This window comes from Ranitomeya imitator, chromosome 9, assembly GCF_032444005.1.
Source record: "Ranitomeya imitator isolate aRanImi1 chromosome 9, aRanImi1.pri, whole genome shotgun sequence".
Classification (NCBI taxonomy): Eukaryota; Metazoa; Chordata; class Amphibia; order Anura; family Dendrobatidae; genus Ranitomeya; species Ranitomeya imitator.
The window spans coordinates 9897711-9921595 of NC_091290.1; the positions used below are offsets into that span (position 1 = coordinate 9897711).

The 23885-nt window shown below is 44.1% G+C and overlaps 1 protein-coding gene across 1 annotated transcript in view; it reads left to right on the forward strand.

Moving 5' to 3' along the window:
• The first annotated feature begins 2978 nt into the window (after nt 1-2978).
• CHST1 (carbohydrate sulfotransferase 1) overlaps nt 2979-23885 on the forward strand; it is a 71424-nt gene continuing 50517 nt past the window's right edge. The window contains exon 1 of the mRNA XM_069739572.1: nt 2979-3111. The gene's annotated coding sequence lies outside the window, so the exon portion shown is untranslated. The remainder of the gene's footprint in view (nt 3112-23885) is intronic.

Below are 23885 nucleotides of genomic sequence, written 5' to 3' on the forward strand. Positions count from 1 at the left end.
AACTGATTTAAATGTTGCAGCTTTACAGTTTTTATTAAAATTTCACCCTCAAAGAGGATCCAAGGGGTACCATTTCTTCTTGCGGAGATTGACATGCCAAGGTGAGGAGACTTTTAAGCCTTGTAATGCACCTCTGGGAAATATGCAAATTGTCTCTTCAGAGAAGAAAAGGACTAGAACCCTGGTGTCACCTATTGGAAGTCACCATCATAAAAGTCAATATCGACTCTCTAACGAGCCTTGAAACATGACTTTTAGGATAATATCCAAAACCAAAATCTCACTTTGCAGACACTGTGTGTTGGGGTACTGCCCCTCGTCAGTGCAAAGTGTGAGATCTGGTTTGGCTGCGTGAGAGACGTCTGACCGGGATCCAAGGAGTAACCTTTCTCCTTGCGTAGAGTGACATGTCGAGGTGAGGAGACTTTTAAGCCTTGCAATGCTCCTCTGGGAAATCTGAAAATCGTCTCTTCAGAGAAGAAGCGGACTAGAACTCTATTGGAAATGTTATCACCTGTCCAATGGATATATAATGCCTGTTTGATCTGAGCTGGGACCCCTATAAATTGCTAGAATGGGGGACTATTTTCTGACTTGGTGTTTTCGTGCTCGTGACCATGACCAGAAGTCGTTACATGGAGTTGGCCGGTCATCCACGCGCCGTACCACTGAAGCGTCTGACACTGATGAATACGGCTGAGCGCCGCGCTTCTTGGTCTTCGGGTTTCGCGCTCTTTCACATACGTTGCCGCAATCCTATAAGAAACAAACAAGTTTATTTAAGGCCTGGTGGAGGATTACCTCTCGGGGCCCTCTAAGGTTGGCCTAATTCTCCTACCTGGTCCTTCTTGTCCTCCCATGGGGCCGTAACATGGCTGAATGGTTGGAAGAATAGCAACTATAATGGAACCACGAGTTCTCTGATCGGAGCAATGGAGTCTTACGTGGGACCGCCTCACTGTCTGATGTCTATGGACGTCTCCGGATTCACAAATAATGACGAGGCAATACAAGGATCGGGCACATTAACCCTTTTGTTCCGAGGAGAGAGACGTCCCAGCCAGAGGAGGTATCGCACTGCCTTACTCCCATGCATAAACACTTAGCTCAACCGATCCTTCACCATTTCAAGGGACCCCTACATTGAACATGTAGACTCATCTGTGGGCAGCTGTCCTTTCCAGGGACTGCTATGTAGTATGCCTGCTCAGAAGATGCCACGTAGGACCGCCCACAGGACTCCTAATCATTGACTGTCAGCCTTCTCCGTAATACGGTGTGCTTACAGAAATAGCTGGCAATCATCTAGTAAGGACCGCCCACACGACTCCTAATCATTGACTGTCAGCCTTCTCTGTAATACGGTGTGCTTACAGAAATAGCTGTCAATCATCTAGTAAGGACCGCCCACAGGACTCCTAATCATTGACTGTCAGCCTTCTCTGTAATACGGTGTGCTTACAGAAATAGCTGGCAATCATCTAGTAAGGACCGCCCACACGACTCCTAATCATTGACTGTCAGCCTTCTCCGTAATACGGTGTGCTTACAGAAATAGCTGTCAATCATCTAGTAAGGACCACCCACAGGACTCCTAATCATTGACTGTCAGCCTTCTCCGTAATACGGTGTGCTTACAGAAATAGCTGTCAATCATCTAGTAAGACCACCCACAGGACTCCTAATCATTGACTGTCAGCCTTCTCCATAATACGGTGTGCTTACAGAAATAGCTGTCAATCATCTAGTAAGGACCGCCCACCGGACTCCTAATCTCTTGACAGCCTTCTCTGTAATATAGTTGCTTACAGAAACAGCTGTCAATCATCTAGTAAGGACCGCCCACCGGACTCCTAATCATTGATTGTCAGCCTTCTCCGTAATACGGTGTGCTTACAGAAATAGCTGTCAGTCATCTAGTAAGGACCGCCCACAGGACTCTTAATCATTGACTGTCAGCCTTCTCTGTAATACGGTGTGCTTACAGAAATAGCTGGCAATCATCTAGTAAGGACCGCCCACCGGACTCTTAATCATTGACTGTCAGCCTTCTCTGTAATACGGTGTGCTTACAGAAATAGCTGTCAATCATCTAGTAAGGACCGCCCACAGGACTCTTAATCATTGACTGTCAGCCTTCTCTGTAATACGGTGTGCTTACAGAAATAGCTGTCAATCATCTAGTAAGGACCGCCCACCGGACTCTTAATCATTGATTGTCAGCCTTCTCCATAATACGGTGTGCTTACAGAAATAGCTGTCAATCATCTAGTAAGGACCGCCCACCGGACTCCTAATCATTGATTGTCAGCCTTCTCCGTAATACGGTGTGCTTACAGAAATAGCTGTCAATCATTTAGTAAGGACCGCCCACAGGACTACTAATCATTGATTGTCAGCCTTCTCTGTAATAGTGTGCTTACAGAAATAGCTGTCAATCATCTAGTAAGGACCGCCCACAGGACTACTAATCTCTTGACAGCCTTCTCTGTAATAGTGTGCTTACAGAAATAGCTGTCAATCATCTAGTAAGGACCGCCCACTGGACTCCTAAGCCCAGAATGAGCAGAGGCTTAAGTGTATAAATTACAGGTTATACGGAATCTTCTCCCTTGAATAGATACATATGAATCTGCTCGTCTCCTCCGCTCTATAACCGGCTGCGCCACAGATTAGACCACAGTTCCAATGTAGCCGCTTCCCTATAAGAACATGCGCCATAATGATATATTTACAGGTCGGCTTCTAAGAAAACATAAAAGTGGAAGGGAGCGATCACTGTGCGATCGGTGGCGCTGAGCACCGTTCCCCCTTGCAGGAGTGTCACCCATGGGAAATGATTCAATAATGTGTTGAAATTTTTCTCCGGCTGCACGTGAAATGCCCCATAGCCTGAAACCAGCGCAGTATTGCTTTCTCACACATTCTCATTTCTGGGCTTTAAAAAACTTTAAATTGCTCCAATTTTTTTTTTTCAGCAGCGCAATGATCCTTAAAGGAGGTCACTTATGAGAAAAAGTAGCAGAGAACGCCCTGAATATGGCGATAACGGCCACCGAGGACGGACAGAGCCGCGTGGTGACGTCTTTGTTATCCTCTGCCGGTTAGAAGGTAATTTGGGCAGATTGTGACCGTCCTGTGGTGTCTGGGAGGAGAGGGCGGACATAGATGATATCCATTACCGGATGTGGATTCCACTAGTGGACATGTTGGGGAGCGCCTCACAGGGGGATCACGTTTTTGGAAAAATATTCCATCTATGAATCTGAGCTACAACCCTGTTATTACTTTCTTCTTGATATTTCAGTTAATAACTTGTCGTCTGTTGTTGGACACAATCCCCCATGTCGTCCTATGTCCGTTGCTCTTCCCTGAGAATATTTTGATTCTGTTACATATTATTCCACAAAGGACCCCGGTACTCCTCACTCTGGAGTCATTGTCATCACCTTGTAATTAATGTGGCAATGCGATGCCGGTAATCGCAGATTATGGGGGGGAGAATGTGCGCTCCACGTGTGCATCCGCGGCGGCGACACCTGATATGACGGCTGGTAATAGGATTTCAGGGCATCGTTCCATCACGTTCAAATCGATGGTAAAATCATAACTTATATTAACTCGCCTGTAATGAAGACTCCGAATCCAGAAACGTGAAATAAATCTGACACTTCACAGACAGATTTGTCCGCCATAATAATTTATATCAGACGAATCAGAAGAAAAATAAAAAAGTGTGAAAATGTTTTGGCAGCAAATGTGGCAACTTTTGGGGGAAGATGAGTCTTAATGTTCAGCGCTTTTTCGGTAGTTGTGCTGCACAATTATCCATAAAGTTCAGTTGTCATTAATGGCCTCTACCCTGTGCCAACAGAAAACGGCAAACCCAATGCCACCTTGAGATCGATGGGAGTCCTATTGGTCAGATGCCAAGCAATCAGCAAGTTTAGTGCCTATCCGGTAGAGTTGGAAACAAGCTCAGCAACAATAACTTGAGATTGGAATATTGGGGATCTGATAGATGGTGAGATGGTAGCGTAGGTAGGGTAGGGTAGATACGGTAGGTAGGGTAGATGGTGAGATGATAGGGTAAGTAGGGTAGATGGTTAAATGGTAGGGGGTAGGTAAGGTAGATGGTGAGATGGTAGGGTAGATGGTGAGATGGTAGGGTAGATGGTGAGATGGTAAGGTAGATGGTGAGATAGTAGAGTAGATATGGTAGGTAGGGTAGATGGTGAGATGGAAGGATAGGTAGGGTAGATGATGAGATGGTAGGGTAGATGGTAGGATAGGTAGGGTAGATGGTGAGATGGTAGGGTAGATGGTGAGAATGCTAGGGTAGATGGTGAGATGGTAGGGTAGGATATGTAGGGTAGATGGAGAGATGGTAGGATAGGTAGGGTAGATGGTAGGACAGGTAGGGTAAATGGTGAGATGGTATGGTAGATGCGAGATGTAGGATAGATGGTGAGATGGTAGGATAGGTAGGGTAGATCGTGAGATGGTAGGGTCGGTGGGGTAGATTGTGAGATGGTAGGGTAGATGGTGAGAATGCTAGGGTAGATGGTGAGATGGTAGGATAGGTAGGGTAGATGGTGAGAATGCTAGGGTAGATGGTAGGATAGGTAAGGTACAGTTAGGTCCATATATATTTGGACAGAGACAACATTTTTCTAATTTTGGTTATAGACATTACCACAATGAATTTTGAACAAAACAATTCAGATGCAGTTGAAGTTCAGACTTTCAGCTTTTATTTGAGGGTATCCACATTAAAATTGGATGAAGGGTTTAGGAGTTTCAGCTCCTTAACATGTGCCACCCTGTTTTTAAAGGGACCAAAAGTAATTGGACAGATTCAATAATTTTAAATAAAATGTTTATTTTTAGTACTTGGGTTGAAAACCCTTTGTTGGCAATGTTAGGGCAGTGAGAATCTGGAATTGCTTGCCTGAGGAGGTGGTGATGGCGAACTCAGTCGAGGGGTTCAAGAGAGGCCTGGATGTCTTCCTGGAGCAGAACAATATTGTATCATACAATTATTAGGTTCTGTAGAAGGACGTAGATCTGGGGATTTATTATGATGGAATATAGGCTGAACTGGATGGACAAATGTCTTTTTTCGGCCTTACTAACTATGTTACTATGTTACTATGACTGCCTGAAGTGTTGAACTCATGGACATCACCAGACGCTGTGTTTCCTCCTTTTTGATGCTCGGCCTTCACTGCAGTGGTTTTCAGTTGCTGTTTGTTTGTGGCCTTTCTGTCTGAAGTTTAGTCTTTAACAAGTGAAATGCTGCTCAATTGGGTTGAGATCAGGTGACTGACTTGGCCATTTAAGGATATTCCACTTCTTTGCTTTAATAAACTCCTGGGTTGCTTTGGCTTTATGTTTTGGGTCATTGTCCATCTGTTGTATGAAACGACGACCAATCAGTTTTGCTGCATTTGGCTGGATCTGAGCACACAGTATGGCGGCTCTGAAGACCTCAGAATTCATTCGGCTGCTTCTGTCCTGTGTCACATCATCAATAAACACTAGTGACCCAGTGCTACTGGCAGCCATGCATGCCCGCGCCATCACACTGCCTCCGCCGGGTTTATGCATGCCCGCGCCATCACACTGCCTCCGCCGTGTTTTACAGATGATGTGGCATGCTTTGGATCATGACCTGGACCTCGCCTTTACCATACTTTTCTCTTTCCATCATTCTGGTAGAGGTTGATCTTGGTTCCATCTCTCCATAGAATGTTCTTCTAGAACTGTGCGGCTTTTTTAGATGTTTTTTAGTAAAGTCCAGTCTAGCCTTCTTATTCTTGATGCTTATGAGTGGCTGCACCGTGCAGTGAACCCTCTGTAGTTACTTTCATGCAGTCTTCTCTTTATGGTAGATTTGGATATTGATACGCCGACCTCCTGGAGAGTGTTGGTCACTTGGTTGGTTGTTATGAAGGGGTTTCTCTTCACCATGGAGATTATTCTGCGATCATCCACCACTGTTGTCTTCCGTGGGCGCCCAGGTCTTTTTGCATTGATGAGTTCACCAGTGCTTTCTTTCTTTCTCAGGATGGACCAAACTGTAGATTTTGCCACTCCTAATATTGCAGCAATTTCTCGGATGGGTTTTTTCTGTTTTCGCAGCTTCAGGATGGCTTGTTTCACCTGCATGGAGAGCTCCTTTGGCCGCATGTTTACTTCACAGCAAAACCTTCCAAATCCAAGCACCACACCTCAAATCAACTTCAGGCCTTTTATCTGCTTAAATGAGAATGACATAGCGAAGGGATTACCCACACCTGTCCATGAAATAGCCTTGGAGTCAATTGTCCAATAACTTTTGGCCCCTTTAAAAACAGGGTGGCACATGTTAAGGAGCTGAAACTCCTAAACCCTTCATCCAATTTTAATGTGGATACCCTCAAATGAAAGCTGAAAGTCTGAACTTCAACTGCATCTGAATTGTTTTGTTTAAAATTCATTGTGGTAATGTCTATAACCAAAATTAGAAAAATGTTGTCTCTGTCCAAATATATATGGACCTAACTGTAGATGGTGAGATGGTAGGGGAGGATAGATATGGTAGGATAGGTAGGGTAGATGGTGAGATGGTAGGGTAGATGGTGAGATGGTAGGGTAGATGGAGAGATGATAGGATAGATAGGGTAGATGGAAGGATAGGTAGGGTAGATGGTGAGATGGTAGGGGAGGATAGATACGGTAGGATAGGTAGGGTAGATGGTGAGATGGTAGGGTAGATGGAGAGATGATAGGATAGGTAGGGTAGATGGTGAGATGGTAGTGTAGATGGTAGGATAGGTAGAGTGGATTGTGAGCTGGTAGGATAGGTAGGGTAGATGGTGAGATGGTAGGGTAGATGGAGAGATGATAGGATAGGTAGGGTAGATGGTGAGATGGTAGTGTAGATGGTAGGATAGGTAGAGTAGATTGTGAGCTGGTAGGATAGGTAGGGTAGATGGTGAGATGGTAGGGGAGGATAGATACGGTAGGATAGGTAGGGTAGATGGTGAGATGGTAGGGTAGATGGAGAGATGATAGGATAGGTAGGGTAGATGGTTAGATGGTAGGATAGGTAGGGTAGATGGTGAGATGGTAGGGGAGGATAGATACGGTAGGATAGGTAGGGTAGATGGTGAGATGGTAGGGTAGATGGAGAGATGATAGGATAGGTAGGGTAGATGGTTAGATGGTAGGATAGGTAGGGTAGATGGTGAGATGGTAGGGGAGGATAGATACGGTAGGATAGGTAGGGTAGATGGTGAGATGGTAGGGTAGATGGAGAGATGATAGGATAGGTAGGGTAGATGGTGAGATGGTAGTGTAGATGGTAGGATAGGTAGGGTAGATGGTGAGATGGTAGGGGAGGATAGATACGGTAGGATAGGTAGGGTAGATGGTGAGATGGTAGTGTGGATAGCGTAGATAGGGGAGACGGTATAAAGTCCCAAGACTTTCTGCCCGAGGTCGGATCTACAGTTTATCAATGCAGTTTAGAATTATGGCTACATCCGAAAGTAAGATCGGAAGACATAAACACTGAGACCATAAACTTTTAAATAAATCTTAAAAAAAACACCTTGCAATATGTAGGATGCAAATAATGTTATACAGATGGTTACAAACATGTGTTAAGGTGAGCATTGCAGATGCTCTGTGGGTGGTAGGGCAGCACTGGGTGTAGTGTGGGTGGCCAACGACCGGCGAAAGAAAAGGATTTTGTGTCTCGCCGAGTCCCGTCCACCAGTCTATAATTGAACACCTTATCCGCCATATACAGTGGGGCAAAAAAGTATTTAGTCAGTCAGCAATAGTGCAAGTTCCACCACTTAAAAAGATGAGAGGCGTCTGTAATTTACATCATAGGTAGACCTCAACTATGGGAGACAAACTGAGAAAAAAAAAATCCAGAAAATCGCATTGTCTGTTTTTTTTTTAACAATTTATTTGCATATTATGGTGGAAAATAAGTATTTGGTCAGAAACAAACAATCAAGATTTCTGGCTCTCACAGACCTGTAACTTCTTCTTTAAGAGTCTCCTCTTTCCTCCACTCATTACCTGTAGTAATGGCACCTGTTTAAACTTGTTATCAGTATAAAAAGACACCTGTGCACACCCTCAAACAGTCTGACTCCAAACTCCACTATGGTGAAGACCAAAGAGCTGTCAAAGGACACCAGAAACAAAATTGTAGCCCTGCACCAGGCTGGGAAGGCTGAATCTGCAATAGCCAACCAGCTTGGAGTGAAGAAATCAACAGTGGGAGCAATAATTAGAAAATGGAAGACATACAAGACCACTGATAATCTCCCTCGATCTGGGGCTCCACGCAAAATCCCACCCCGTGGGGTCAGAATGATCACAAGAACGGTGAGCAAAAATCCCAGAACCACGCGGGGGGACCTAGTGAATGAACTGCAGAGAGCTGGGACCAATGTAACAAGGCCTACCATAAGTAACACACTACGCCACCATGGACTCAGATCCTGCAGTGCCAGACGTGTCCCACTGCTTAAGCCAGTACATGTCCGGACCCGTCTGAAGTTTGCTAGAGAGCATTTGGATGATCCAGAGGAGTTTTGGGAGAATGTCCTATGGTCTGATGAAACCAAACTGGAACTGTTTGGTAGAAACACAACTTGTCGTGTTTGGAGGAAAAAGAATACTGAGTTGCATCCATCAAACACCATACCTACTGTAAAGCATGGTGGTGGAAACATCATGCTTTGGGGCTGTTTCTCTGCAAAGGGGCCAGGACGACTGATCCGGGTACATGAAAGAATGAATGGGGCCATGTATCGTGAGATTTTGAGTGCAAACCTCCTTCCATCAGCAAGGGCATTGAAGATGAAACGTGGCTGGGTCTTTCAACATGACAATGATCCAAAGCACACCGCCAGGGCAACGAAGGAGTGGCTTCGTAAGAAGCATTTCAAGGTCCTGGAGTGGCCTAGCCAGTCTCCAGAGCTCAACCCTATAGAAAACCTTTGGAGGGAGTTGAAAGTCCGTGTTGCCAATCGAAAAGCCAAAAACATCACTGCTCTAGAGGAGATCTGCATGGAGGAATGGGCCAACATACCAACAACAGTGTGTGGCAACCTTGTGAAGACTTACAGAAAACGTTTGACCTCTGTCATTGCCAACAAAGGATATATTACAAAGTATTGAGATGAAATTTTGTTTCTGACCAAATACTTATTTTCCACCATAATATGCAAATAAAATGTTAAAAAAACAGACAATGTGATTTTCTGGATTTTTTTTTCTCAGTTTGTCTCCCATAGTTGAGGTCTACCTATGATGTAAATTACAGACGCCTCTCATCTTTTTAAGTGGTGGAACTTGCACTATTGCTGACTGACTAAATACTTTTTTGCCCCACTGTATATAGTAATTTCAGGAAGATACTGATGTGATTATAGCGGCCGCTTTATCTGTCCATTCCGGGAGACAGTAATCCATGTAGGAGTAGTTGTTGTCAAGTCCCTATTTGGGCGCCAAATTTACTATGGGCACAGCGGGTCCACCAGAGGTGATGTGTTGTGATGAAGGAGCTCGGAGAATAGACAGAACACTTACATAGTATCCAGCAAGAGATTTCGCTATAATGCAACGCGGACAGGGTTTGTATAACAGGGTTTATATCCACCCCTGACACAAAGGGCTTTATGCCAAGAAGCCAGCGACGGTTTTGTGCCATTAGTGATAGATGTGTTCAGGTGTCTGGTTTTCTTCAGTTTCTCGGGCAGATACAATGTGTGTAGAGGGGCTTCTGTGTAACACTGCTACGTGATAGATTTACAGTATAATATGCCTAATAAGAACACAAAATGGATCCTGATTTCCCACATTACCTTTTTATTTCTTTCTTAAAGTTTTTTGAATGTTACAATTGTGTTACCCCAGACCAATCTCTACCCCTAACCCTAGTACTAAATCAATCCTTAGCCCTAAACCTAAGGCGATCCCTAGCCCTAATCATAATTACAGGTCAGGTTCAATACTGTCTTCATTCCTTAGTTGCTCACCTTATGTCTTCTATGTTGCTGATTATGCAGAGCATAGCTGTTAAGATGAGATTGTCATACGATAAAATGCTGTGCGCTGCATAGGCAGCAACAGAGATGACAAGGCTCACTTCATTATACCGTCTATGCAGAGCACAGCAGTCAATTACAAACTCTTGTCTGCTGCGCTCTGCATAGGCAGCACCAGGTGGGTGGTGTTGGGGTTGTTTGAAATTTTGCATCCAGGGGCTTTGGCATCAATTGATAACTTTCATCTGTGGTTCAAAAACATCCTGTGGGTGGCTGGGCTTGGCCAGAGGGTACACAGAATAGACTTGGCAAAATTGGGGTACAGTATATATATATATTATCCAATGCTTTCCATTTTTCCTGGAATACCTGTGAGAAATAGGGGAGACTTCCCGGACCTCTGAAACAATGCACAGATCTCCCGGGACCTGCTAAAACCACCCAACATCTCCTGAAAGGCACATTCGGGGCGACTTCTATTTCTATATTATACCTAAATCTCTGGGCGATCAACTGTTGGGAGAACTGTACAATTCTCCTATTCTGCCTCCGCAGGAGGAATGTGGTATTACACGGGCCCCATGAAAGTAAATAGTGGTCCTGAGTCCTCCACAGAGGGCATCGGTCTTCGCAGCACTTTGTTCAGTTCGAGACGCTATTGTGATCTGATGGAAACTTGGATTCTTAGAAAATGGTTTGCCGAGAAGCAACGAGATGGGATTTGTAGAGAGACGAGCAAATCAATCAGTCTAATCTGCAAATCATTGATTAGCCATTAGTTGACATTGGATAAACTGATTTACCAAGTTACTCATTTTCGTTGAGTCAAAGCGAGAGCTCAGCAATTCAATGTGACCTTTGTAATCTATTCACTTGGAAATTGGTGGCTTTGGGTAGACGACAAATTTACCGAGATCTCTGAGAAATGTAATTGGTGAAGACGCGCGGCTCAATTCCTTTCATAGTGATTCCTCCTTGGTTTGGAGTCTGATTATTGGCAATAGAGGTATAGAAGACCCCGTGGAGCCGGTCTGCCCCCTGATGGTTGTATCTACAGTCAGGTGCAGCCTGGGGGAAAGTGTTAGTTTTTCTTAAACCTTCAATAACCAGGGAACATTTCCTTGTGACAATTCTGTATTTTTCCTCCCCCTGTTCCAGGAACCATAAATTCTGTATTTTTCCGTCCCTATAGTCGTGGGCCGAGTTGTAGTTTTCAATCGCACCATTCACTTTACTGTATAATGTGCTGGAAAAAGGGAAAAAAGAATCCAAGTGCATTGCAATAAAAACAAAATACTGCCATGTTTATTAATTGTTATTATGGCGTTTGTTGTTCTGCAACAATGACCCGACAATGATTCCCTTGGTCAGTACGATCCCGGCGACACCAAACTTGTCCAGTTATTTTATTTTTGTGGTGACATTTTTATTTTAAGTTCTAACTTTTTAAATTGTGCTTATCTAGTTGTACACCCATACACAGCAGAGTGGAGAGGGGTATGCTCGACCTCCACTCCAGTCAGACAGGGCACTGTCTGCAAGACCCCATTTTTGGGATTGCTGAAGGTTTCAGTGGTTGGGCCCCTAGGTGAAGTCATAGCTCACCTCCTCCTCCTTCTGTGCAATTACTGATAACACCTCTATATACAGTAGATAACACAGGATCCACCATTCACAATAGGTGGTCACAGCTCACCTCCTCCTCCTGTACAATGACTGATATCACCTCTATATACAGCAGATAACACAGGATACTCCATTCACAATAGGTGATGATACAGCTCACCTCCTCCTTCTGTACAATGACTGATAACTCCTCTATATACAGTAGATAACACAGGATCCACTATTCACAATAGGTGATGTCACAGCTCACCTCCTCCTGTACAATGACTGATAACACCTCTATATACAGTAGATAACACAGGATCCACCATTCACAATAGGTGATATCACAGTTCACCTCCTCCTTCTGTGCAATGACTGATAACTCCTCTATATACAGTAGATCAGAGGTCCCCAACTCCAGTCCTCAAGGCCCACCAACATGTCATGTTTTCAGGATTTCCTTAGTCTTTCCCAGGTAATAATTGCATCACCTGTGCAATGCAAAGGAAATCCTGAAAACATGACCTGTTGGTGGGCCTTGAGGACTGGAGTTGGGGACCTCTGCAGTAGATAACACAGGATCCACTATTCACAATAGGTGATGTTACAGCTCACCTCCTCCTCCTGTACAATGACTGATAACTCCTCTATATACAGTAGATAACAGGATCCACCATTCACAATAGGTGATGTCACAGCTCACCTCCTCCTTTACAATGACTGATAACACCTCTATATATAGTAGATAACAGGATCCACCATTCACAATAGGTGATGTCACAGCTCACCTCCTCCTCCTGTATAAATGACTGATAACTCCTCTATATACAGTAGATAACACAGGATCCACTATTCACAATAGGTGATGTTACAGCTCACCTCCTCCTCTTGTACAATGACTGATAACTCCTCTATATACAGTAGATAACAGGATCCACCATTCACAATAGGTGATGTCACAGCTCACCTCCTCCTTTACAATGACAGAAAACACCTCTATATACAGTAGATGACACAGGATCCACCATTCACAATAGGTGATGTCACAGCTCACCTCCTCCACCTGTACAAATGACTGATAACACCTCTATATACAGTAGATAACAGAATCCACCATTCACAATAGGTAAGGTCACAGCTCACCTCCTCCTTTACAATGACTGATAACACCTCTATATACAGTAGATAACACAGGATCCACCATTCACAATAGGTGATGTCACAGCTCACCTCCTCCTCCTGTACAATGACTGATAACTAGTGTTGAGCGATACCGTCCGATACTTGAAAGTATCGGTATCGGATAGTATCGGCCGATACCCGAAAAATATCGGATATCGCCGATACCGATATCCGATACCAATACAAGTCAATGGGACATCAAGTATCGGAATGTATCCTCATGGATCCCAGGGTCTGAAGGAGAGGAAACTCTCCTTCAGGCCCTGGGATCCATATTAAAGTGTAAAATAAAGAATTAAAATAAAAAATATTGTTATATTCACCTCTCCGGCGGCCCCTGGACATCAGCGGGAGGATCCGGCGTCCGGCACGGCTTCTTTCTTCAAAATGCGCGCCTTCAGGACCTGTGGAATGACGTCCCGGCTTCTGATTGGTCGCGTGCCGCCCATGTGACCGCCACGCGACCAATCAGAAGCCGCGACGTCATTCCTCAGCTAAAGTCCTAGAATGAGCGCCTTCTAGGACCTGAGGAATGACGTCGCGGCTTCTGATTGGTCGCGTGGCGGTCACATGGGCGGCACGCGACCAATCAGAAGCCGGGACGTCATTCCACAGGTCCTGAAGGCGCGCATTTTGAAGAAAGAAGCCGTGCCGGACGCCGGATCCTCCCGCTGATGTCCAGGGGCCGCCGGAGAGGTGAATATAACAATATTTTTTATTTTAATTCTTTATTTTACACTTCCGATACCGATACCCGATATCACAAAAATATCGGATCTCGGTATCGGAATTCCGATACCGCAAGTATCGGCCGATACCCGATACTTGCGGTATCGGAATGCTCAACACTACTGATAACACTTCTATATACAGCTAAATACACAGGATCTACCATTCACAATAGCTGATATCACAGCTCACCTCCTCCTCCTGTACAATGACTGATAACACCTCTATATACAGTAGATAATACAGGATCCACCATTCACAATAAGTGATGTCACAGCTCACCTCCTCCTTCTGTAGAATGACTGATAACACCTCTATATACAGTAGATAACACAGGATCCACCATTCACAATAGCTGATATCACAGCTCTCCTCCTCCTCCTGTACAATGACTGATAACACCTCTATATACATTAGATAACACAGGATCCACCATTCACAACAGGTGATGTCACAGCTCACCTGCTCCTTCTGTACAATGACTGATCACACCTCTATGTACAGTAGATGACACAGGATCCACCATTCACAATAGGTGATGTCACAGCTCACCTCCTCCTGAACAATGACTGATAGCACCTCTATATACAGCTGAATACACAGGATCCACCATTCACAATAGGTGATGTCACAGCTCACCTCCTCCTCCTGTACAGTGACTGATAACACCTTTATATACAGTAGATAACACTGGATCCACCATTCACAATAGGTGATGTCACAGCTCACCTCCTCCTCCTGTACAGTGACTGATAACACCTCTATATACAGTAGATAACACAGGATCCACGATTCACAACAGGTGATGTCACAGCTCACCTGCTCCTTCTGTACAATGACTGATAACACCTCTATATACAGTAGATAACACAGGATCCACCATTCACAATAGGTGATGTCACAGCTCACCTCCTGCTCCTGTACAATGACTGATAACACCTCTATATACAGCTGAATATACAGTATCCACCATTCACAATAGGTGATGTCACAGCTCACCTCCTCCTCCTGTAGAATGACTGATAACACCTCTATATACAGTAGATAACACAGGATCCACCATTCACAATAGCTGATGTCACAGCTCACCTCCTCCTCCTGCACAATGACTGATAACACCTCTATATGCAGTAGATAAAACCGAATCCACCATTTACAATAGGTGATATCACAGCTCACCTCCTCCTCCTCCTGATAACCTCTATATATACTGCTGATAACACAGGATCCAGGAATAAAGCACACGGTGCACAGACTAGAAGCACTGTTGTGTGAACAGGACCCTATCTGTCCAGGATGCCTCTATGATTCCTGACAACGTACGGATGGCGATAGCGAGGATTATTTTGTAATGAGGGAAACAATTTTTTCGGGAACTATGCTTCTTATCCCAGCAAAATCCCGATAATGTAATTTTCCGTCTCGGGCAGCAGAACTCCGTGGAGATTTGCTGATTATTCATCAATAGGCATCTCGCAAGCAGAAGAAATCTGAAGAGCGCCGCACGGAAACTGCAAACAGGCGATGATTTATATGCAAATATAGAGACAAAAGTAATTATTCTGCGCTGACGGCCATTATGCAATGATTGGGCGTCTGCCCACCGGAGAAAAGACGAGGAAAAAACACGGCTCCAAAATACAAGACATACACTGTGGTGAGCTGCAGGCCCTTCCCCCACTCCACATTCACAAACTTCTCTGTCCTCATGTACATATATATATACACTGTTCAATAAACTAAAGGGAACACTTATACAACACAGTGTATCTCCGAGTCAATCACACCTTTGTGAAAACAACCCATCCAGTTATGAAGCAAAACTGATTGTGAATCAGTTTCTCTTGCAGTTGTGCAAATGGTGCAGGTAGAAAGGATCGGCAATTAGCAAGAAGCTACCTATAAAGCAGTGTGTCTGCGGGGGGTGACCACAGACCATTTCTCTGTTCTCATACTTTTTGGCTGCGGCTGCTGTTTTGGTCCCTTTTGCATTTTGTCATTGTTCTCATCCCTAGAGGTACTGTACAGTAGCATGACGCGGTGTCTACAACCCACAGAAGTTGCTCAGGTAGTGCAGCTCATCCAGGATGGTACATCAATGCGAGCTGTGGCAAGGTTAGCTGTGTCTGTCAGCACAGTGTCCAGAGCATAGAGCAGATACCAGAAGACAGGCCAGTGCACCAGGAGACGTGGAGGGGGCCATAGGAGGGCAACAACCCAGCAGCAGGACCGCTACCTACTCCTTTGTGCAAGGAGGAACAAGAGGAGCAGTGCCAGAGCCCTGCAAAATAACCTCCAGTAGGCCACTAACATCCATGTGTCTGCTCAAACTGTCAGAGACAGACCCCATGAGGGTTGTATGAGGGCCCGATGTCTACAAATGATTGTTGTGCTTACAGCTCAGCACAGTGCAGTGTGATTGCCATTTGCCACAACACCAGGATTGGCAAATTTGATATTGGTGCCCTGTGCTCTTCACAGATGAAAGCAGGTTCACACTGAGCTCATGTGACAGACGTGACAGAGTCTGGAGACAACATGGAGAGCGATCTGCTGCCTGCAACATCTTTCTGCATGTCCGGTTTGGCAGTGGGTCAGTAATGGTGTGGGGTGACATTTCTTTGGCGGGACGCACAGCCCTCCATGTGCTCGCCAGAGGTAGCCTGACTGCCATTAGGTACCGAGATGAGATCCTCAGACCCCTTGTGAGACCATATGCTGGTGCGGTTGGCCCTGGGTTCCTCCTAATGCAGGACAATGCCAGACCTCATGTGGCTGGAGTGTGTCAGCAGTTCCTGCAAGATGAAGGCATTGAAGCTATGGACTGGCCCGCCCGTTCCACAGACCTGAATCCGATTGAGCACATCTGGGACATCATGTCTCGCTCCATCCACCAACGTCACGTTGCACCACAAACTGTCCGGGAGTTGGCGGATGCTTTAGTCCAGGTCTGGGAGGAGATCCCTCAGGAGACCATCTGCCGCCTCATCAGGAGCATGCCCAGGTGTTGTAGGGAGGTCATACAGGCACATGGAGGCCACACGCACTACTGAGCATCATTTCCTTGTCTTGAGGCTTTTCCACTGAAGTTGGCTCAGCTTGTAATTTGATTTTCCACGTTGATTTTGAGCATAAAAAAAAAAGATTATTTTTTTGTTTTATTGTTCTCAACACATTCCACTGTGTAATGAATAAAGATTTACAACTGTAACATAGTAACATAGTTAGTAAGGCCGAAAAAAGACATTTGTCCATCCAGTTCAGCCTATATTCCATCATAATAAATCCCCAGATCTACGTCCTTCTACATAACCTAATAATTGTATGATACAATATTGTTCTGCTCCAGGAAGACATCCAGGCCTCTCTTGAACCCCTCGACTGAGTTCGCCATATATTTCATTCACGGATACCTAGGATGTGAGATTGTAGTGTTCTCTTTATTCTTTTGAGCAGTGTATATATTTTTTGCCCCTTAGGCTAAGTCAGTAGCGGCATAGTGTTTTATTCATTTTGTTCTAGTAACCGTCCTTCACGGACTCTCACACAGGACCAGTCTCTGTCTGCAGCTTCCTTTTGACTTTTCTCACATTATCTCTAGGGCTTAAGTCTTAATAATAACCACTCATTTATATGGACTCCTGCTATACATATTTTTTCCTGAGTTAAATATAAAACAGTGCAGTATATGGCGACACTATGGAATGTACAGGGTCCCACAACAAGGACCTTATTTTCCCTACAGTCGTGGAAAAGCATCCTCTGTGGTATGGATGATGCAAATATCGCTCTCTTGTGCCGAGCTTCTCCGGGCCGCTCCTTCATGCATATTTGCCAAATGAATCATTTACCAGGACTGTCCCGATTTTTTTCAGAAATGGACCAGGCAAGTTTACTGAAAGGGGCAAGATTTAAGCAGACCTTGACCACAATCATTTCCGAGCAGGATGAGATGCGATCCCTAAACTGCCAACCCCAATGCTAGTTGCCCCCTTTTACAGACCAGGTTTGCAGGTTTTATGCCCCCGGCATATGTGATAGGACCCCCCAAGGATGAAACACCCTAGCATCGCCGACTAGAAGCCTTCTAGAAGAGCCGATTTCCAGACATTTCAGGAGGTATCAGAAAAATTAGCAACTTTTGCACAAGTTCAGGAAATCTTCAATCTTTCTGGGAGGGAAGAGTTGACCAGTATTATTGTTATTATTATTTATTATTATTATAGTGCCTTTTATTCCATGGCGCTTTACATGTGAGGAGGGGTATACATAATAAAAACAAGTACAATAATCTTGAACAATATTCATGCATGAAAAATTATTCCTAGCAAGAAATAAAAGGATTATCTATTGCTGTAAATCTGCTGGTCCACTGTGTCCTAACCTCTCCCCAAAAAAATGGCTGCAAAAATTGAGCCTTTATATGCAAGAGGTTTTGATGACAACCTTGGATGCTTTGCACAGAAAAGTGCTGCTTCTGTTCTATCTATTTATCTATCTATTATCTATTTATCCATCTATTATCTATATATGATCTATAATATTATCTATAATCTATCATCTATATATTATCTATTATTTATTTATCATCTATCTATTATCTATTTATCCATCTATTATCTATATATTATCTATAATATTATCTATTATCTATCATCTATATATTATCTATCTATTATCTATTTATTTATCTATTTATCCATCCATTATATATTCTCTATAATATTATCTATTATCTATCATCTATATATTTATCTATTATCTAATTATTTATCATCTATCTATTTATCCATCTATTATCTATATATTATCTATATTATCTATCTATCATCTATATATTATCTATCATCTATCTATTATCTATCTATTATCTATCTATATATTATCTATTATCTATCTGTCATCTATCCATCCATCCTCCATGTCTTGACCATTGTGCATTGTCTTCTTTCCCGTCATCTTTGGCCCGGTTCTTTGGATTAGATACGGGTCCTGGCTGCGGAGATGTAGGCTCTGGAGCGTGCAGTTGTTGGCAGTGCACAGACATTTCGCCAGCGCTGGTGCCTGTTGCTTTACCCTCAGACGTCCGTGATACTTTGCAGAATGTTCCCTGCTGAGCTGAAAGTGATGGGAATTACCATATGTAAGCCGGCCGGTCATGCTCCAGTCGTATCAGTTGAGCTGGTAAAGGACGGCTCGCTCTAGAACACTGGCTAATAACGGCAAGAAAAAACCCAAGACTCTATGTAGAGGAGCTACGGTCACTCCACCATGAGACCCCCAGCCCTAATATTCCAGACACAAGGACCACATCGGACTCTGAGATTCCAAATCCTAGAAATAGCAATGGAATAGACATCCAAAAAGTCCTCCTTCATAGGAGTAGAAATGGAAAAGCCACCAATAATACCGTATGACTGAGGGGCCCACCCAAAGAAATGGCTCCAAAGACCACCCTCACATAGGTTTTTGTCTTGCCACAAGTTTGCGGGTCGTACTGGCCCAGTTACCTCTCCATATACAGTGGGGCAAAAAAGTATTTAGTCAGTCAGCAATAGTGCAAGTTCCACCACTTAAAAAGATGAGAGGCGTCTGTAATTTACATCATAGGTAGACCTCAACTATGGGAGACAAACTGAGAAAAAAAAATCCAGAAAATCACATTGTCTGTTTTTTTAACATTTTATTTGCATATTATGGTGGAAAATAAGTATTTGGTCAGAAACAAACAATCGAGATTTCTGGCTCTCACAGACCTGTAACTTCTTCTTTAAGAGTCTCCTCTTTCCTCCACTCATTACCTGTAGTAATGGCACCTGTTTAAACTTGTTATCAGTATAAAAAGACACCTGTGCACACCCTCAAACAGTCTGACTCCAAACTCCACTATGGTGAAGACCAAAGAGCTGTCAAAGGACACCAGAAACAAAATTGTAGCCCTGCACCAGGCTGGGAAGACTGAATCTGCAATAGCCAACCAGCTTGGAGTGAAGAAATCAACAGTGGGAGCAATAATTAGAAAATGGAAGACATACAAGACCACTGATAATCTCCCTCGATCTGGGGCTCCACGCAAAATCCCACCCCGTGGGGTCAGAATGATCACAAGAACGGTGAGCAAAAATCCCAGAACCACGCGGGGGGACCTAGTGAATGAACTGCAGAGAGCTGGGACCAATGTAACAAGGCCTACCATAAGTAACACACTACGCCACCATGGACTCAGATCCTGCAGTGCCAGACGTGTCCCACTGCTTAAGCCAGTACATGTCCGGGCCCATCTGAAGTTTGCTAGAGAGCATTTGGATGATCCAGAGGAGTTCTGGGAGAATGTCCTATGGTCTGATGAAACCAAACTGGAACTGTTTGGTAGAAACACAACTTGTCGTGTTTGGAGGAAAAAGAATACTGAGTTGCATCCATCAAACACCATACCTACTGTAAAGCATGGTGGTGGCAACATCATGCTTTGGGGCTGTTTCTCTGCAAAGGGGCCAGGACGACTGATCCGGGTACATGAAAGAATGAATGGGGCCATGTATCGTGAGATTTCGAGTGCAAACCTCCTTCCATCAGCAAGGGCATTGAAGATGAAACGTGGCTGGGTCTTTCAACATGACAATGATCCAAAGCACACCGCCAGGGCAACGAAGGAGTGGCTTCGTAAGAAGCATTTCAAGGTCCTGGAGTGGCCTAGCCAGTCTCCAGATCTCAACCCTATAGAAAACCTTTGGAGGGAGTTGAAAGTCCGTGTTGCCAAGCGAAAAGCCAAAAACATCACTGCTCTAGAGGAGATCTGCATGGAGGAATGGGCCAACATACCAACAACAGTGTGTGGCAACCTTGTGAAGACTTACAGAAAACGTTTGACCTCTGTCATTGCCAACAAAGGATATATTACAAAGTATTGAGATGAAATTTTGTTTCTGACCAAATACTTATTTTCCACCATAATATGCAAATAAAATGTTAAAAAAACAGACAATATGATTTTCTGGATTTTTTTTTCTCAGTTTGTCTCCCATAGTTGAGGTCTACCTGTGATGTAAATTACAGACGCCTCTCATCTTTTTAAGTGGTGGAACTTGCACTATTGCTGACTGACTAAATACTTTTTTGCCCCACTGTATCTCTTTCCAGTAGTGGCATAAGAGTTCTGTGCTCTACAAATCCATGTTCATCATCTGTCTGTAGGCCACTTGGAAAAAGTGTAATACAGCCCCCAACCGTTCCAGAATGGGAGCTACGTACTAAAACGGTCATTGGAAAAAAAGGTATCTTAGTTGATGGGGACAATAAAAAAAAACAAAAGTGAAAAATTTTAAATTTTTCATTTTGGGTTGTTTTTAAGGATGAGATGACTCTACCGATATTGCTCTAGTCTACACAGCAAAGTCAAAAAGCGTGATGCAGAAAAAAAACAGGATTCTTCAACTTGTTGCTTGAAAATTTCAATTTTTTTTTAATACTTTTTTTTTTTTTCAACCTGTGCACAAAATCTTCCCTATAAAACGCTTTAACTGGGCTTCATACAATACCACAATGCTAAAGTATTGTCATATATGGTTCAAATGATCAATCGGCTGCAGGTTAAAGTGGAGGAGTACAAATAAAATAAAAAGCATCGCATGTGCCCGAAATGAGAGCAATGAAAATGACTCCTAACAGAGCTCGATCAACGGGAAAAAAAAAAATTACGCCTCTCCGAAAAGTTCAGATTTTCTTTTAACTACTAAAATCTAACGTAAACCTGTGCATACAGATATATATGTATGTGTGTGTGTGTGTGTGTGTATATATATATATATATATATATATATATATATATATATATATATATATATATATATACACACATACATCACTCACATGCTCCGCTCTGCTTTTCGTCGTTGCCTTATGACCTGGGAGAAGTCCGATTTTTTTCCGCCAAGTCTCAGACAACAAAGTTCGACTGGGCATAAAGAGGTGATTATTTCTCTTCTGCAGGTTGTCAGTTCTGGTTACTTACATGTTTGGACCTGGGGCACAAGGGTCCGGTGTGTACGAGGCTACAGACCGCGGCTTTGTGCAGAGCCGGCGCTGGTTTGTGCTGATTCATAGGGATATGGCCTTCTCCCCCTGCTCCATCTCCAAACACTGTGCCCCATTGTATACCTGCAGCCCCACATCGGCTCCGGGGAGAGAGAGAATACCTGCTATTGTCAAAAAGTCTAGAACGTCACTGGAAAAACCATGGACACAGATCGCATGGGGCTTACGGGCAAATTCTGCTCAGGCCTAAGCTGTTTGGATGATCTTAAAGGGGTTGTCCACTGCCTAAAGATTGATGGCCTATTCTATGGAGAGTTCATCAGTATCAGATCGGTAAGAGTCCGAAATCCGGCACTCCAAAAATGAGCTGTTTACAGGTCCGGCTGCAGCCGACACAGCACTGCTCCATACTCTGCATAGTGGCCGCTCTCGGTACTGCAGCCGAGCTCCTATTGAAGTGATTGGATAAAGATAAGTCATCAATATAAATGTCCCCGCCAGCCAGTCTAAAGCTGGCCATACACATTGGAGCCGTCGGAAGGACAGCTATCCCTCCTGACCCCCACGTACACACGGACTCCCAACTCGAACGACTGTGCATACGTTCACAGTGGCGATATCTCTGGTGGATGATTATCTTCCCTGAGATTGAAATGATCGGACGTGTTGAAATTCAACTGCCTGATCGTTCTATACCATCGATCAGATGCCAGGAGCTGGAACAGCCGCAGTCTGATATTTTGTAATGGCCGTTCTGGGTACTGCAGCTCAGATCACATTCATTTCAATAGGAGCTGAGCTGCAGTACTGAGAGCGGCCATGAGACAGTGAGAGGCGCTGTTGTCCCTGCTCAGCACACCGTTTACTTCCAGCCGCCGCGGAGCTGCAAATTTCTGACCTGTTGTGTGTAGGATATTGGCCCCTCCCCAATCTGATCTTAGATATAGGGCTATATAGCACCTGGACATCCCCTTTAAGCACCGTATGGTTATTTTTGCACCATAGACGGATCATGGAGGTCCAAGCCCACAACAGCTAAGAAAAAGCTTGCTAGACTGGGAATGTGCCCCCCCCCCTCGGTACGGAAATGGTTAATCAGAATGTATCCGTGTGCTGTAACTTCCGGAGGTTCGATACATTCTCCGTTGTTTTCTGTCGTTTGTTAGTGAATTTGTTGTTATTTGCTCAATGTCTCCGCCGACTGCGACTCTTCGGATAACTGCGACTGTTTCTTTCTAATCCTTTGATTTCTTGGCGTTGCTCCGAGACGAGGCATTGATCGGGAGTCTATCAATACGTCTGGCTTTGTGAAAAACAAAAAGTGCGCACCCTCCGGTTTACTTTTACCTGGCATTTCAAATAAAAGCAACATTAGGAAAACACAAAGTAATTGCCCCCTTTATAGTCTGTATAATGAAGTGTAAGCCGCCAGCTATTGGCGACAACGACTCGCTATTTATTGCGCTCGGTGCCGGCGTCTTGGCTGCTCTTTAGCTCTGCGCTATTACAGCGCAGCAATGATCCGCGGATCCAGCTTGGCTGCGCTGCATAATGCGGGTCTAGGATACTTTGAAATCCATCTGCTGGTTGGAAGCTCTCGCTATTGCTCAGTGCTTTACACTGCAGCACTGATTTCTACTGCTGTGTCCAACCTAACTATTGCTACATCATCTACAGGTCCTTCTCAAAAAATTAGCATATAGTGTTAAATTTCATTATTTACCATAATGTAATGATTACAATTAAACTTTCATATATTATAGATTCATTATCCACCAACTGAAATTTGTCAGGTCTTTTATTGTTTTAATACTGATGATTTTGGCATACAACTCCTGATAACCCAAAAAACCTGTCTCAATAAATTAGCATATCAAGAAAAGGTTCTCTAAACGACCTATTACCCTAATCTTCTGAATCAACTAATTAACTCTAAACACATGCAAAAGATACCTGAGGCTTTTATAAACTCCCTGCCTGGTTCATTACTCAAAACCCCCATCATGGGTAAAGGTACCGTCACACTAGACGATATCGCTAGCGATCCGTGACGTTGCAGCGTCCTCACTAGCGATATCGTCCAGTGTGACAGGCAGCAGCGATCAGGCCCCTGCTGTGCTGTCGCTGGTCGGGGAAGAAAGTCCAGAACTTTATTTGGTCGCTGGACTCCCCGCAGACATCGCTGAATCGGTGTGTGTGACACCGATTCAGCGATGTCTTCACTGGTAACCAGGGTAAACATCGGGTAACTAAGCGCAGGGCCGCGCTTAGTAA